Source organism: Vanellus vanellus, assembly GCF_965231255.1.
Source record: "Vanellus vanellus genome assembly, chromosome: 1".
Classification (NCBI taxonomy): Eukaryota; Metazoa; Chordata; class Aves; order Charadriiformes; family Charadriidae; genus Vanellus; species Vanellus vanellus.
In genome coordinates this window covers 43,564,967-43,583,162 of record NC_138905.1, presented here as the reverse complement: position 1 = coordinate 43,583,162, position 18,196 = coordinate 43,564,967, and positions in this window count along the sequence as shown.

Sequence of the window (18,196 nt, the reverse complement as noted above, 5' to 3'; positions counted from 1 at the left end):
TCTGCAAGTATGTAAAGCTACTGAGTAAGCTGCTATTGTTGTTCTTAAGTTTGGAATTCCCAAAGACATATAATCCAAAACGCAGTTACAGTCACAGAAAAAGGTGCATCCGGCTTCCTAAAGGAAATCCTTCTGCTTTGGCTGAATGTTTGGGGAAGTTTTTCAAAGAGGACAACTTTTAAATAAGGATATCGTTTTATCGTCTGAACAATTTGGCCCTTCAAAGCTTAGCCAGGAGTTTACAGTTTTGAAAGCATTAACTGATAGAAGTGACCAGATCTTTTACAATTTTTATTCATGCTGTACATTTCCAGCATCTTCCATCTGATGGTTTCAAATCTTTATGCATAATTTAGTACCATACCTCCTTGTGAAGTATGCAAAATAAAATAAAAATCATTCTGTTCAACATAACAATTTAAAACATTAAAATACAGTCAAGCGGAACCATGAGGCTAAATGACCTTCCCGAGTCTGTATGGGGCCTCAGTACTCTATTTCTCGAGTAGGGATTTTTTTGGTTTATACATCTGTGTGGGTTAAAAATTATAGTTATTTCTCTTTGCTACACACTGTATTTAATCATGAAGTATTTATTTGGCTCAAGGAATCAATCTTAAATACTATAGGATTGGGAAATGTAAACAGAAATTTTGTAAGGATAAGAAAGGACTAACAGCAACTGAACACACTATGTAAGTATTTACATACTGACCTACTGATTAGACCATGCAGCCAGCTGGTAAAGCTTAATGAAAGCATCGGCTTTCCTCTTTGGGAGGTGGAAGAGGAAAAGAAAAAGAAAATTGGATAATCCATTTGTTCCTTTCTAAGTAAATGAACCAAACAACTGCTGAAGACTCTCAAAGCTGCTGATAACTGCAGCTAACAAGGAAAAAAACCCAGTTATTTCAATCTGCGTAAACTGGTCTGAAAGATTATACTCATCCTAAGAACTGAAGTAGCAGCTTTTCTTTCCTTTCTTCCTTATTTCCTCAGTTTCTCATTTACAAACCCTCTCCAGGGCACAGCGTGCCATAGCACCACACTGGCTTCTTCAGCATCGTTCTGGCCACTGGCAGGTGGCTTCTCCCTCTTGCATTTCTGCTCCCTTCCCCATCTGGCGCTCTGTCTCTGAAAGGATTTCTGGCTTAGTATCACCTTGGTGGGCCACGGCGAGTCACTGATTTTAACTCCTGCTTTTTAACTCCTTATCTTTCTGTCTTAGAATACATTACAGATACACGATTTCAGTGCTGCATTGCCAAAGGAGCATTTCCCTCACTTCTCAGGCCATTTAAGAGTGTTCCAGCTCTCTCTAGAGTCACTGAGTCACTAGATAAATGTCTAAGGTAGACACCACAAAACCAGAAATTTCTAGAATGCATGATTAAGTTCTTAAGTGATAACATTACTTTCAGTGGAAGTGGTAAGGAACAGAATTCCTGAACTGGTTTTATTAATGTTATTTATGGAAGCAGCTTTGCTCCATTTGAAACTTTGACCAGGTTTAAGCTATCTTTTGTTCCCCCTCAAAAATGGTCCTCATAAATTCTCTCCAATCACTACGGCTTTCAACACGGATACTCTTAGAACAAAATTCTCCCAATGCACATACACCCTTGAATTCTGATGGACTATTTCATTATGATAAGGAGACATTTATAAGTCCTAATTAGATTACAAGGAAGTTGGCAACATTTGTGGGCTAATCAAAGCTGTTGTGACTCTTGGTAACAGGTGTGAACTGTTCAGATCTTTCATCCAAAATTTCCTCAGAAAATAAACTTACTATGAAATTTTCTAATAAACTGTAAAGAATAACCCATTAAGATAAAGAAACTGAGACTAAACAGGAATCTGCTGATTATCTGTCATCAGGTAGCTGGCAGAGTGGCAAACCTATGCTTTCATTTGCTGGAAAGGGAAACTTTCCTCTTACGAGCAAGTGGATCTGATAGAGGGTTTCAAAATCATAGCTATGCTGGCATTCACTTCAGGATTGTAGTGAAAAACTGCTCCATAAGGTTCCCATTGGTCTATTAAAAAAAAAAAAAAAAAAGCAACTTTGAAAAATAAGCTTAGAAACATCTGCTACAGTCATGAGCAGACTCTTGGCCAAGTGCGGCAACAACAGTAAGAGACTTTGAAGTCAATCAGCTTTGCTATCACCAGCAGATACCCCTGCAGTCAATGGAAATTACTGCACAGAGAGTTTGGGAGATACGAGGAAAACTGCTCTGCCAAAAGTGTACAGAGACAGCAGTGAAGAAAAGAACAATATTTTTAATAATCGTGAAAATGGTTAGGAGCAAAAGGTTAGCAATAGGTGTTTCAAAAAAAAAAAAAGACGACTACATTAATACTTACAGAATACTTCACAAAAACAAAGATGGATAGATTTTCAGGGACTGGCTTTGATATTTGACCTTAAACAAGTGTGAGCTGCACTGCAGCTGGAGGAGCACTTCTGACTCACAATCTACTGTCTGCTTCCTTCTTGCTTTGAGACTGTAGTCATTCAATGCTGGCTTGCATCACCCACAATTTATAATACCTGCTGTGCCAGCTATACCACCTCTACCCATCTGCTTCCCAGTACCTCGATCTAAGTCACAACTATTGCGTAATATTGCCTTTTATTCCTCACTGTTTATCAGTATAGGTGAATGATCCAAGCCATGTCTTTGCACATCATCTTTGCAGATAGTCATCGTTACTAATTTTGTTATCAAGTAAGCCTTCCTAGAATACCCACATTATTTTCATTTTCTTTAACTACACCAATATTTCATATTTATCCTACATTTCCTGTGATTTGCCCTAATTCAGGAGATACCGACAGGCATTTTAAAGTCAAGATTTCCTATGGCAAACTTAACATTTCTACAAAACGTATGGACAAACATTGTAGTTCTTGGTGAAGACTTCTAAGATCACCATTACATCATCTTCCCTGCCAAACTTCCCATTGGAAAATCTGGCATTTACCTTATTCTGATGCTGGACAGGTGTACTGGGGGAAGTATTACGCCCCATGGCAGTTTTAGGTTTACAGTTGGAGTCTATAATCTTAAGGGTCTTTTCCAACCTAAATGATTCTATGATTCTATATGCCCTATTTCCGTACCCTTTCTTTGCATATCTTCTACTGCCAATGGTCAGAAGCAGGATACTGAGTGATGGATCCTTGCTCTGACCAGTACTGCCATCTTGTATCTAAAGTTCTTAGGTGAAGAACAGATATTGTAAAGTACCTTGAAGTCACACTGGATTTTTGTTTTGTTTTGATAAGCAGACATGCTCTTTCTGCCCTTGTCTTTGTGCTATTTGCCTGCTCTGATTGAGGAGTTATGACAACTATAAAGAGCCTTCATTTTGTAGCAGCATTTCTTCACTGGGCTTGTCACCACCGTCACTGTGCCTTCCTGCCTTTGGTTTGTGCTTGGCCAGCTTGGAGGTCTGGCAGAGATGGTCACTCATCTCTACCTGCAAAATATTAAGCAGACAAGCCTTGTGTGTCAGTGAATGAAAAACCTTGACCATGTATGATTTAGCTGTAAGTGGGTGCTCTTTCCTTTCAGAACAAAATTGGCCTAATGCACATACTAAAAATCTCACCCGTCTGCCTCTATCTCCTGTTGGCCATATGTGAACATTTCCTACAGTTAGCCTTGAAAGCTTGTGCCTTGCTCCATTCTGCTGTGATCAGTGCGTGCTGCGGGCCAACTGCTGAAATGGATTCTGTATGTCACTAGACCAAACCTTCCAGTTTTTTGATCAATAGGTGTCAAGGATGAACTGCTGTTTCTCATTACCAAACACCTCCCACCTATACTACACCTTGTGCCATCTTAACAGAAACCTAATAGTACATTACAATAGCAGCTTTTCAGGTCAGCAAACTATAGTTTCTCACCACCACTCTGTCTATAGATGCATGATTTTATCTTTTGTGTGTATCTTTATGTACATATGAGTACACATGTTTAACATGTCTGAGAGTCATTAATACCCTTTGAGCAATTCACCTGGGTTGTTTTATCTTTCACAAAAAAAAGAAACGCTCAATAGCACACAGCTGTCAAAAAAAAACTTCAAATCCTGCAGATGTTAGATGCTTCCTTCCTGCTTCTCAACATACTGGGGAGAAATACTACCTTACAGATGTGGCATGTTAAAAAAAAAAAAAAGGAGGCTATGGTTATTTATTATATTGGACTTACCTTCAAGTGCAAGAAAAGTGCTAGATGGGAGACAAATGATAAAACTCCTCTCCCAGCTTTCATCCATCAGTGGGGCTTTTAGAACCAACATATGTAACAAGCATATGGCAGCCATAAAAGCAACATCAGCATTCACAAATTAAAAAATAAAATAGAAAGCCAAAATAATTTTGTTCCACCTACAATAACCCTAGGATGAGCTATGAAGAAAGCACATTTTTATCAAAACCAGAAGGGAGACTAAACTGGTTGCTTAGATGGAGCATCCAGCTAAATAGATACCGTTAGCTAAAAATCAGCAAAGACTAAGTTTACAGCCACTAGTGAAAATGTCAGCAGTGGCACGCACACCTTCACTGGTGACAAAGTCAGAGACCATTATTTACAGAAGATGTCTTCATTACAAATTCACGTAGCACCACAGCCATCAGTTCAATAACTTTGTCGATAGACCCAGGAAGGTTTTCGGCTGCTACAACACTGCGTGACTCCAGCTACTTCTGTCAGGCAAGTCTGAGACATGCTAGTACAGTCTCACTCTCTACTTTTAGAAAAGGTATAACTAGATTCCACACATTATTCCTTTTTATTCCTTTATTGTTTTCTTTTACTCTCTTTGAAAGTCTTATTTTTCATTCCATTCCCTTCCCTGCACCCAGTGAGAGAATCTTCTCCAGAATAAGAACAAGATGTGCAAGCAGTAATTTTTTTTCTTCGCAGAAACCATCATATCACAGCATTACAATTTCTTCAGTACAAACCACCTCAGCCACACTGGATCTGGAACTAGCAGAGTCTTCAAAAGTCCACTCCGACAAACTGTCAAAAGATTCTGGTCTTTTCTGAAACCTACTTTAATTTACGAAAGGCCTCTCTGTTTCCCAGATTCCTACAATGTGGGATTTTATTCTGACTCTCTTTTCCCTCTTACTGTTCTCCTGTGGTTCCCAGAGCCCTCTCACTGCCCTTTGTAAGTCTCTACTCTTTATTCCCTCAAACCATAATCCAGCAACTTTTGCTTACATCGCCCTGCTTCCTTTTGGCCTTCTGTGGAGCTTTTTGACTCTACCATATCTGAGCACTTTCATTCTGCCTTATATGATAAAACTGAAGCAGCCCAATGCCTAATGTCATGGAATGCTACTGCAAGAAATAGGACTGCATGTTTGCTTCAATATATTAGCTAAAGAAGGGAAAAAAAAAAAAAAAGAAGAAGAAAAAAAGAGAAATACACAATATGAAATTTGCTATCTGACCAGGAAAAGGTTTCCTTCTGTGATTAAGGTTTGAGTTCCAGGCTAGTTATATTCTGGCCAAATTGATTTTCCCACCCTTACAGAACTGAACTCTGTTCCTCATTATATGGGTGTAAATCTGCAGCAAAAACTTTGAACTTCCAATGAGTAATTCTAGATTTATGCCAGAGTAATTGAGAGCAGAACGTAGCCTCTTGGTTGCTCATAAATATTACACTGTTTAAGGTTTCTATCCTCCAACGCACTTGTGAACATTCCAGTTCTTTACCCTAACCCGCTTCTTTTCCTTTAGGCTACCCTACCACTTGACATCATAAATATTTGGAATTATCAACACAAATCATATTTAGAAATATTTTACTTTCAAATTGAGGGAAAACGTAACTACTGAGATTGTAAATATCAAAAGAAGCTTTTTTTTTTTTTCCAGATAAAGTCTTTAAGAACAATACAGAAGAAGCATTTTTCAGCACTGACACAGGCAGCAGGCATGACTGTCCAGCTCTTTTTCAAGTCTGCAAAACTTTTTATTGTTATTTTATCAATTTCTAGACTGCTGTGAGTTTGACTAGCATGCAGCTCAAAAAGTTTTCTAGATCTGTATTTTTAAAACTGTTGCACAGCTATTTTGTAATCATTCTACTCATTACAAGTAAAAACTATTTCAATAAGGTATACTATTTACACTTTGGGTAAACTTTATCCCTGGTATAGGTTTAATTAATTCCAGTGAGTTTTCCTCTAGCAGAGGAAAAAATAATTTATTGTTTCTCTCTTATGCCAACAATTTGTTAGATTTAACAAAATATGATTCCTTCTTATGTTGTAACCTCTGTTTAAAATTTTATCCCAGTAGGTTTTTATTTGATACAATTTTGTTGATAAAGTTACCTTTTGTTTGCTGTCCGCAGAAACCGGCAGGGGGACAGAGATATGCCTGTGCATGCTTGTGACTTCTACCAACCCCATTGTCCACATGAGACCCAAGTACCTGCAGCTCAGAAATTTCTGCATTGTCAAACTGGGACTAGAGAATTGCTTTTCTTTGATCTGGAATTTCAAGAGTCCCACACTTTTCCCCCCTTTGATGCAAGACAGTTGGTTTCAATTAAAAAAAAAATAAAAACATTCAACAGGAGACTTTCCCATCAGGAAACAGAGTTAAAGTGAGTCAACCTTAGCACCATACCTTTTGGATCATACCCTCAGCTGGGTGTGAATATCCCCAGTCATTTCAGACTTCAGCTTCGGTCACCTCAAGTTCTCACTAATTACATCTGGATTTACATAGTACAAACGAAAGTAAAATCTTACAGATGAACTATTCCTTAACACGGCTTCAAACTAGTCTGTTGAAAGGCTAGAATTTTAAAAGTCTCGGAGTAATGCATTCTCACTGATTTCAATGAAAGGGGGAGGAAAAATCCATCCCTAGTAGCAGTGGTCTCAGGGAACCCAAGAACCAAGCCCAATTTCCACAAAAATCTTTCCACAGACAGAAATCTTTCCATAGACTTCAATGGCCACATGTGCTCAATAGTTCTTACTCAAGGACTCTGAGGCTGGGATTATATTATTCATTTATGTAAATTAGTTCAAAGAAAATGTAGAAATTAGTGGGTATGGTAAAAACTCTAGGACCATTATGAAACTTGCTTAAATTGGCAGGTCAAACTATTCGGCATCACTTCTATGAACTCTTTGAAACAAATTTGGCTTAAGCAAAAGCTCATCTGAACCGATTAAAAAAATTATCAAGGTTGTTTTTAAAAATTTATTTATTCAAATTCTCGTATTCTACTAGCAGCCAAGTTGAAGTAAAAACTCCTCTGTGGATGGAAAAATATAATTTGAATGGCAGTGGGTTTTGTAAAGGCTGAGGCTTGTTGCCCAGAACTAAATCTGTGAATGTTATGTTGAAAGTGCCAGTCTGAGAAATCAGGAAAGGATTTAAAACCTGAAAGCCTCAGATGCTTTTTAAATTACTTTGAAAAGACATAAACATGTTCGTTTTCTCCTTTCCTGAATGTCGCTGAGAGAAGCCAATGTTTTTTTTGCCATGACACTCACAATATGAGCAAAACTCCTATTCCCAAATGTCTTCCAACTTCCAACTCCCATGCCCCAGAGTTCTGACCCTAAAGGCAGGAGACCTAGAGTCTTTCTGAATTCTATTAGAAACCTTTTTATAGCTATTGATTTTCTATAGATAAGACTGTGCTTTAATGGCAGCAGCAAACCTGAATACTCTTTTTCTACGTGTTTCTGTAGCAAATAAGAGTCATAGCCACAGACCAGGAGCCAAAGAGCCATACAGAGAACTAAAAAGAGGCTGTTGGTCCCTAGGGAATAGCGGGGGTGAGGGACATCATATGGCTTTTGCTGGTGATTCCTCACCATTGCCTAATACGCCGGTCTGATAGAAGAGATCTGAACTACAAAACGGGAGAAGACCGGGAATCCATCACAACTATGACGCAAAGAAAATGATAGTGAGTGATTATGATCTTTCAGCCAGTAGAATGCAGATGGACTAGAGCGGATACTCAGAAAAAGTATCTATTTGTAGGAAAAGCAAGATTGTAGATTCTCTGTCTATCCATCCATCCATCCATCTATGTCAAAAACGTTATGAGAGCCTAGCTATTCATTAATTTCATGATCATTTTATTCATATACCTATATACTGCACAAGCAAACAGTACTACTGTATTCTTATGCTTACAGTAAGGGGCATTTATGAGTCATCACTTGGATTCTACAACAGTTTCTTCATTACCCATTCTACTGTCCTTCAGCTGATTGATGTAGGAAAAAATCCAGATTATTATGCATAGCCCATGACTACATTTCAGTTAAAAATCCTATGACTTAAGCTGCCTCCTAATCCTTCTAAAGCCCTTAATTATATAGATTTGAAAATGTACCCTATAACTATTATGTGCCCAGATTGAAATTAATACTTGGTATTCTTTCCCCTTTTAAAAAATTCCTTACTTGCCATCGTTTTTTTACTTTAAAGATTCTACACTAAATCCAAAGTTTTATTAACAAGCAGCTCATAAAGAGGAGAACTGAAAGTCACCAAATATTTTTTTCTGCCTGTAGCATAATCTATTTTGAAACAATCAGCGTGTCTATCGGCTTTGTTAGATGCATGCATAAATTACTGTACTTAATGAGCTATTTTTAATTTTCTTTCCCACTGTAAGTCAAAGATGATGAGGTATAGCTTAAAATACATGAGTTCAATGAAATAAGCTAAGATACACAAGTAGCCTTCAGCTGTACACTAGCGTAACGTACTTCCTAGGGGTTTGATCCTGCAGGTCTACCACATACTCACTTCTCATTGCCATCAGGAGTTCAATCATCAGATGCAGGCTATAAAGAAATACGCATTTCAAGCCATTAAGCGGAGCTTGCAAGTTGAAGTTGGTGGGAGCTATGCAGATACAGGACAGTAGCTGGCTCTGAGGTTTGTGCTAATTTGTTCACCATCCTTTGAAGCACAAAAGCAGGAAAGGAAACCGCATGAAATATTAAATCATCCCACATTTCCAGGAAGGGTCTGAAACAATTAAAGACTACTACTCTAATGTATATATATTAGTTGGTTTTCTAAGAAAGACAGAAAAATTGTCATAGAAGGAGTAAACTTTCCGCTTATAAGTGTAACAGCTGAGTACGTGTTTGGTTGTTATCCACTGGGCATTACAATACATATTGAGCACTTAGTAAATAACTGTAAAAGCATGGGCTGTTATATTTTGGGCAATGGCAATTTCATCGGGAAACTAATTTAGATATTCCTCCAACTTTAAAGCCATACAACCATCATAGTTTTAAATTTGGAGTGGGACTTGACAAAAGGAATTTGTAAAATTAGGAGGAGAAAGACGGCAACAAATAAAAACTAAATAAAATATATTTAGAAAATCTAAATTTCAGCCTGAAAACTGTTAACAGCAAATTATTCCTTCTTTATTTTTAAAAGTATTTTTCCTCCTACTTTTTGTCTGTAAACTAGTTTGTGGTCTTTCAAAATTCTTCCTTCAACTGACCTGTTTAAATTACGTCTTAGATCAGGCAGTGATCAATTTCAGTGATTAATTACAGCCAAAAAAGTACTGAAAAACTTATGTCTTCACTACATTTCTTCCAAATATTTCACTCTTAATTTTGAAAGTGTTTCATTTCAAAATATTCCAGATGTTTTACTTCAGCGTGTAAAAAAAAGCATTTAAAACATACTAGATCAAACAAAATATTTTCCTCTCTCTAAAACAATTTAAAAATTTTAAAATAGATTTGCAGAGCTGCAGGGCAAAAGAAGAATAGCTGATGTTGGCAAGCAGCTGTTGTGCAACACACATGTTTCGCAAACGAAGCATAATTGTCTCTCTTGAAACTTGTGCTCCCCCATCTGTCTGTTGTATCTGTTACAGAGAGGAACACGTCTCTATCAAATTATGAACTACATTTTGTATTATGTTAGAACACATGTCTAAACTTGCCCAAAGCAAACCTATTGAATTACTTCCCAGACAGCTGCCCTTCCTGCAAAAGACGCTTGACTTCTTAGTGGAAGAATAACATCGAGAAACCGTTGAGGCTGCAATTTGAAGCCTGCCTACTTCTTCAACTCTTTGACCAACATTAGCCCATGGAATAGTTACTTAATTTTAAGCAGAGAGACAGTAGGACTGGGAGACAACTGAACGTGGCAAGGCAGCATTTGAGAAGATGAGCAGAAGTCCCAGTTAAAACTTGGTCTGTACTGAGAGAAAGGAGTCACTCCAGGGAGTAAGAGGTTTAAAGGAGTAGAATGGATTTTGCCTATTCTAGGACACACACAAACAGGGATTCATCTCGTGCCTTTATAGATCTAAGTCCGAGCAAGCCAGCCACAGCCATCATATTCAACAGACAGAAACTGCAGTCCGGTTCAAGGATGAAACTAATCAACCTCCTGAGATGCTTATTTCCTTCCACTGATCGTACTGAGAGTCTCCCTTAGATATGACCGGATTTCACACTAAAGGTTATGGTTTCAAGTTACAAAGAATGTCGCAGAAACCCTGAATTAATCTATTCATACCTTTGTCCTCCTGCCCCCATCATTCCCACTTCCATGTCACAGCAGTGCCAATCCTGTTTATGAATTGAATGGATCCATTTTTAAAAAAAAAAAAAAAAAAAAAACAAGCTTTTTATTCCAAGGACTTTTTTTTTTTTTTTAAGGGGAGAATAAATTGCCTAATCTGACTCCAGCATAGCCCAGAACTTTTTGTGAAGAATGGAAGTTGTGGCTTGTAGAAGACAGAATTAAACTTGAACCAGCCAGAACGAGGACAAATTTCCCAAGACCTGCATTCTGTCTAAAAAAAGTCCCCATGCCACTGGCAGTTTGGTGAACTTAATAAGATTTTTTGTTTGTTTTAATTATCCATATCAAACCCAAATGTTTTATACTCCTGGGACTGTGCATTTCTAAAAGGTAAAACCATCTCTCTTTTTCACTTTTTTTTTGTCTTCTTTTTCATTGTCTTGCATTGGCAAAAAAAAAGACTGACAGTATATTTTAGGTCAATCTAAAGTCAATCTCAGTAACATGAGCTTCATGTTACTTTCCAATTATCTAACATAACCCAAATTTTGGTGCCGTGGGCAGGAGCATCCTCCATCACTAGTCATCAAAGATGTGTTCTGAGACTGGGACTGTGCACTGGCCCCAGATGTACGGATAGCGACTACGGTCCATCCAAAGCCAGCTGCGATGGGAGCAATTGGTCCCACTTGCCACAGACAGGGGAACCCTTGCATACATTTGGACTGCAAGTTCTTTATGTCAATAGCTCGTATTATACCTCTCTAAGTTGATGGCTCCTAAACTTTCTGGACAATTCTTAGCCTACAATACTGCCAGACTTTCATGTACCTCTTTATGAAACTAAGAATCAGAACACAAAACAGATATTAAAGGCCAGCACTGAAAACAACTGTGGCTTTGCTGTAACCTCTGTGATAATCTGAGAACTACAGTTTTGCATCAGGTAGAACAATGAGACCTGTTTCACTTAAGCACAATACTCAGCCCAAACAGCAATAAAAAGCTAATGCTATTATTTTATTCTTCACCATATATATGGGACCATTCAAGTGGGGAATACCATTAGAAATAACAGTAGTGGGATAAGACAAGCACGCTACTGCAAAATTCCTGTGGAGGAAAACTTAGTCTCATAGAGTATAAAATCAGTCTCAAGTCTCAACAACTTTTGTACATAACTACAGATTTGAATGTAGTTTTTGGCAAGTAAATAATTGATTCCAATGCAGCTTAAAGTCATAGCCTTGCAACAAACTCCCAGCTTTGATGACTAACAATTTATTGTGCAACACAAGACACCCATACATAAATTGAAGATCAGACCAGTTCTCGTCTTCATTCATAGGGAAAATTGTTGCCCAGGTGCTTCCAATCCAACACTTAATACCTTTGAACATCTACTGCTAGCCACCTAGTAACAATGTATACACATTCAAAACTCTTTTTCAGAATTTCAAGAAGTGATAAGGCACCAAAAGGAATATCTGTACTTGGGCAAACTTGACAACAATAGCTATTTTCATTTAAACAATCATCTGCCAAACTTTTAAGATTTCTTTAGGGTACTTCAGCTCCAGAATATTACAGCAGAACAACGTCCACATATTTTATAATTTATGTGGGTGAAGGACACTAGGTTATACAAAAACTTCATTAAAGCGCTGCAAAAGTTATCTATATATACAAAACAGAAATATTTTTATTATCATGGGAATAGCTTGTATGTATTTAGCATGAAAAAAAAAATTTAAAAACTAATAGTCAATCCAATGACTGTTTTTCCACTTGTAGTTGTGCTTTAGCCATTTAATTCTTTCTGCCCACATCCCACTACTTATAAACAGTTGCCTACGCAGGCATATAGGATGATACTGCAAGGTCTCTTACCGTGCATTTATCCTTCAGTGTTGTTGCTTATGGATGGTCCTTTCAGTGTATTTTGGCTCAAAGGCACAAACTCACTCTTAATTTCCTCTCTTTGGTTTATTTTCTGCCCTCAGGATACAAGAGCTCCAAGAATACCGGCCCAGAAGTAGCACAGAGCTATCTGGAATATTTGTTACGCTGTGACAGCAATCCATATAACTTCAGCTGGCTTGACATGACCGGTGGCAAAACCTGCTGATAGGATACATGCATTTTTGTCTAGCCAAAGGATCAAAATTACTTTCTCTAGCTAGAAGGACGGTTCCACTCCCTCTCACTCCATGTACTTAAGGACCATGGGACTGTGTACTGCCTTAACTGAATTGTTTATTGATTTGCAAGTCAAGCTGTGTCTCTGCTAAGGGCTTTAGGGAAATTTCCCACTTAACCCAAGTACTGCTGACTTAACCCAAGTTCAGCCCTGCTGACACTAATAATACGAGCAATATCAATGCCAATTAGATTCTAGTCTGTTTACCATCACAAAAACCCTAGAAATGTGCCTAAGAAGAGCTCTCCTCTAAGAGGGTATCTGATCAACCCCCGAGCACGCAGGGGAATTAAGTACATGGGCCACAGAGGCCCGAGCATTTCTTCACCATCTCCCGTGAAGAGGATCAGACAGCTTTGCTAACAAACCTGTTCCCGTACTTTACCTTCAAAGCATTTAGAAAGCTTTTCCCGGCACCCGGTGTTTTGGAACCAGCATGTATTCTGGCTCAGGAGAGGTTTGGATGACAAGGGAATCAGTGTATGGGGGTGGCCCTTGGCAGCAGGAAGTATTAAGGTTGTTGCTCTTGTAACTTGGGAAGTTGCCCTAAAATCTTTCTTGTGGGCAACACCTCGGTGAGTTTAGTGAAATATTTTTCTGTCGATGATCATATTTTTGAAAAGTCTAAATCCTTAGCTACTGATTTTATCACATCTCACACTGCATTTTTTCCACAGGATTTCAGGCCAGAATGGGAAAAAAAATCCAGTATTATTAGTTTCTTTTTCATACAATGTTACTATAGTCTTTACTTCTACATATAATTTACCAATACACAGGAAAACACACACAAAAAAATTAACAAAATAAAGCAAAAGGTGGTCCAAAACCAAAGACTTTTAAATATGCATACATTTTAAAAACAAAGCCCCTGATTCTATAAACATTTACTCAAATATTTTTTTATAATCTGTGCCAACTTTTAGCAAAATCTATTAATTAGTGGGAATGGTGCGACTAAACCTTTTTGAGTGTTCTTAAAATTCCCTTTGAATTTCTCCTACAGGATCATGTCAAAGAAAAAAGAATAATTTGCTGAGGCTACTATTTTGAGATTCAGTTGCATCAGTTTTATGTAGTGATGTAGGGTCTGCTCAATGAAAAAAATAAACTTCCATGATTATTAAATAACAGTGCATGTAAATTGCTGGTTATTTTAAAATACTTCAGAGCTCAGATCCTTGGTTACTACTTTAAAAATCAATTAAAGAAATAGAATTACTTCAACTGCATCCGTGGCAGCTTAATACTGTCCAATATTTGCGTGCCTTAGTAGCTCAAGTATAGATCCACCATTGGTTTCACCCAAGGCAGGGCTGGCCCTCGTTGTACCCTGCAGCTCTTGGCCGACTTGAGCTCAGGTGGAACTGTTAGTTTACAACTGGTTTTTTAAATAAGAGGAGATAAAGACCCTTTCCAATTCCCTGCTCTGAAGGAGCAGACATTTCCAAACATGGATCTATGGACAGAAGCTAAACAAGGGGCCCTTGGGAGCAACTCCGAGCAAAACAAAGAAAAAGTAAGCACTCAAAGAAATGTTCTTCATTTTAAAGAGTAAACAAGATAACTACGGATGAGCACCAGTATTTCAAGAGTAAGAAACTCATATTTTGCATCTGACACATACCACTGATTTTCAATAGTTTTGTACAGCTTCTTATTTTTGTTCCAGTACACGTCCAAAAATTCAGATGCACATGCGTGATTTTTATTTTTTTTTTGCATGTGGAAACAGCAGGAAAAGCTGGGTAACTACGGTGCAAGAATCTGTTCAACTGATTTGTAAATGCAAAGGAAGTATTCTGAAAGAAGCAAGATTAGAAAACAAGGCTATAAAGAAGGGCCAGAGGTGCAGTTTGTAGTCAGGTCCAAGAATGAACTTTTTTTAAATGCTAAATTTTATTATTTTTCCATATACAACATCTTGGCCACCAAATACATTACAAACAGAAGTGCATGCATCTGGTGTCATGAAATGATTATCAGGACATCTCCTTGAGTTTCAAGAGATAACTGGATACAGTAATTTTAAAAGAAGAAATTTCAATCTAACGACTTGTATGAAGCAATAAAAGATAACTGCAGGTCAAAGATGGTCAGTCCCTTTATAGCAAATACAGTAAACAGACATGTCGAAAAAGGCACTGGAGGCCTAGAGAGAGCTCTGTGGCAGGAAGGAATTAAAAACACTACTAACACCTCTGTTATTACAACAGGATATCCCATTTAATCATATCCCTTGTCACAAAATGCTTTTCAGGAGACTATTGCAAATCAAAATTCACCTATGTTATACAAAGGCTCAGTTTTAATAAACTGTATGTGTCCCTAATGTTTTGGCAAGTTATTATAAATGGGCCTAAGCCCACCACGACTTGAGGAAGTATCCAGGCCCATGCGCCACACAAAATACAAAGATGCCTTGTGATTTTGCACTGCATTCTACTTTTATTTCAGTAACTGCCATTTCAGTTCAAATGGGTCGGATTTTGCTGCTTCCTACAATTTTTTTCCTATTCTGAAATTCAGAGCTAGCGTCTCCTGGCGACTTTCTGCCAGGTGCGTTGCCTTCCCCGTGACCCTGCTGATCGTCTTGCTCCAAGGGCAGTTCTTCCTACCATGTCCTCCCCTGACATTTCAGAGAGAAAATTTAGCTGAAACTTTTCACAGATTTCAGACTAATTATCCATTCCCTTATGAAGACAGCATTTATAGTGCCTAAGGAACTCTTAAATTAGGCAAGCTGTTTTTAAGAATTAAAAAACTTAATGAAAAATCAGACATTCACTAAAGTGACCCCATACACATTACTGCAATACATATTTAAGATTTTCAGACATTTTAAAATCTGGTTTTAATAGATTCTCAATTTAATGTTTTTATAACAGTAAAGGTGACAAGCCAATAAAAATATTTGGCAAGTCAATTTTTGCTAGAGTGGAACATAAGGAACCCAAGTTAAGACAGATACAATAATCTAACTAAGTCCATGTCTGTCATCCTTGAAAGCAAAACTGATCTGTAATTCACCATGGAAAAAGCTACAAAACTGTGGTTTTGTTATAAAATGGGACTGAACATTTCAACCCAATTTGGGCAATAGAGTCCAAAAAGAAGGGGGGGAGGGGGGGAAGAAAAGAAAAGAGCGAAGAAACTTTGTTTGATTTGGATTTAGTTTATTTCATAAGCAAAAGAATGTAACACATTCAGGCTCAGGAGAGCAAAATGTTCAGGCATAAGAAAGGAGGGAAAAGAAATTTCGCCCCTTCTTTAAACTGTAAATTGCTACACAGCCATTGTATTGACCTTTAAGTGTTTTCAAAATGCTACCTGGGTAAAGGAATAACTTCATTCCTGAAAGCTTTGTTAAAGTGTGCACACAGAAGCCCCAAGCAGGAGACATGGCTTTGGACTACCCTAGCACGTTTTCTCCAGAGGAATGTTTTGTCTCTATAAACATGGCAGCAGCAGGGTTCAAAACTGCTGCGTTTCATTTCAAGGCTTTTCAGCAGAATACAAAATGACTTCCTCGGTTATCTCATCCAGGATGTTTGTATTTTTCCAAAAGCATACGCATGTCCAAATCACTCGCGCTTTTTTTTTTTTTTTTTAAATATGTGTCAAACATTGCAAAAGACTATTTGGCATATGTTCAGAACCATTATTAACACAAAGAGTAATGTGGGGTCACCTGCTTCCGGATTATTGAGATTTTTCTCTTCTATATTTGTGTTAGTTACACAGGAAGGGAAGTAGGACCTCTAAGAATCTATTTTCTTCTAATTAGAGTATGGGACAAACACTAGAACTTACTAGTCTAAAATATACAGAAGAAGAAATAATGGGAAATTTATTTCAAGACAACAAAATCACCATATGTCATTATAAAATATAAAAAGGACACGTACATTGTCTCCGGCAAGGTTTAGAAAAGCAAAGCAATGAACTGTCTGAAATAGCATAGCCTGAAATGTATTGTTTAAAACTTGAGGAATTAGTCCAAAACAAATGCCACAGATTTGGTGCTTGCATATATTCCAGCGAGGTTTAAAAAGGACGGAATTTTGCCTAATATCATTTGGTGCCTTCTGTCCTCTGGCAAAAACCTTTGTCCACTGACAGTGCATAGAACTGACGCTGCCATTCTAGTGAAGAAGAATGAAGACAGGGCAGATCTTATTCCTTTAAAGGAGATAATTAGCATGGATACTAATTTTATTTTAGAATTTAAGAATAAAAGTAGTCAAGGATTACCTAACAAAAAGTGCAGGAAAGAAAGAGAAACTTCCGGCTATGCAAACACAAGGAAACAGCCTGTTATATGACTTCTACTAAGGTCAAACAGGCAAAGCAGCTTTTATGACACAGAAGCTGTGGAAAATCCCTAGGAAATAAGAGATCGAAGCAAAACGAATCTCAAAAATAGGCCAATTTTTCCAATATTAAACTCTAGATCACCATACGTGCTATTTCCAATGTATAATGAACCTAGGCAAACCACTTCTTTTTTTCTTAATGTCATTATTTTTATCACTCCTAGATAAATGCTTTAAGCAGATTGATTTATTTTCTTTTTTTAACACAAAAAAAAGGAGGGGGGGGTTTCTCCACCTATTATATGAATGCTGTAATCAGATTAATCCACATAGAGAAGAAAAATCCTTTTCCCTAGGCCAGACTTATCACAACATTACTCAGTTAAGTGAGGAACTGCAAATATCACATGCGCTCTTCTGCAGACAGCTGTACTGCAAAATAGAAAGAAGGGGCAGAGGGCTAAGAGCTGAAGCCCTACTAGAAATTAGATGCACATTTCTCAATTGTCAGAATAATTAAGCAATACAAGTGTAACAATCAATGGTTGTGGTGATTTCTTCATCACTGGAAATTTTTTAGGTAACACTAAATCTTTCCCTAAGAAACCATAGTTCAGCTATAATTATTGGAGACTGTTTGACTCAGAAATCCAGACCGGATATTCATGAAGTATTCACATTATCCAATGCGTCAGGTAACCTCAATTTTAAAAGATAAACAACTATAAAGCCAATCAACAAATCTAAACATAAAGGAGAGAGATTGAGAGCTAGGTGTGCGTGTAGCATGTTTCTCAGGCAGGTATAACCCTGACAACCCAGATCCTTCCGAACTCAAACACAGCCTCTGTTTTCTAACAGTAAGAGAAAAAGGCAGTTGATATAACACAGGTAGACCTGTGCTATTGAAATATTTCCCCAAACTACCATAGAATGGAAATAAAGACAGGAGTTCCTCCCCTCAAAAATATGGGGTTTTTTTCTGTTCTTAATGCTATGAACAGGGTAAAGAATACCCGGAGCTGGTTACTCATTGGCCTGGACGATTGGAGGGAGGTAGGAAAGGAACAACATCCAGCCCAGCTTTG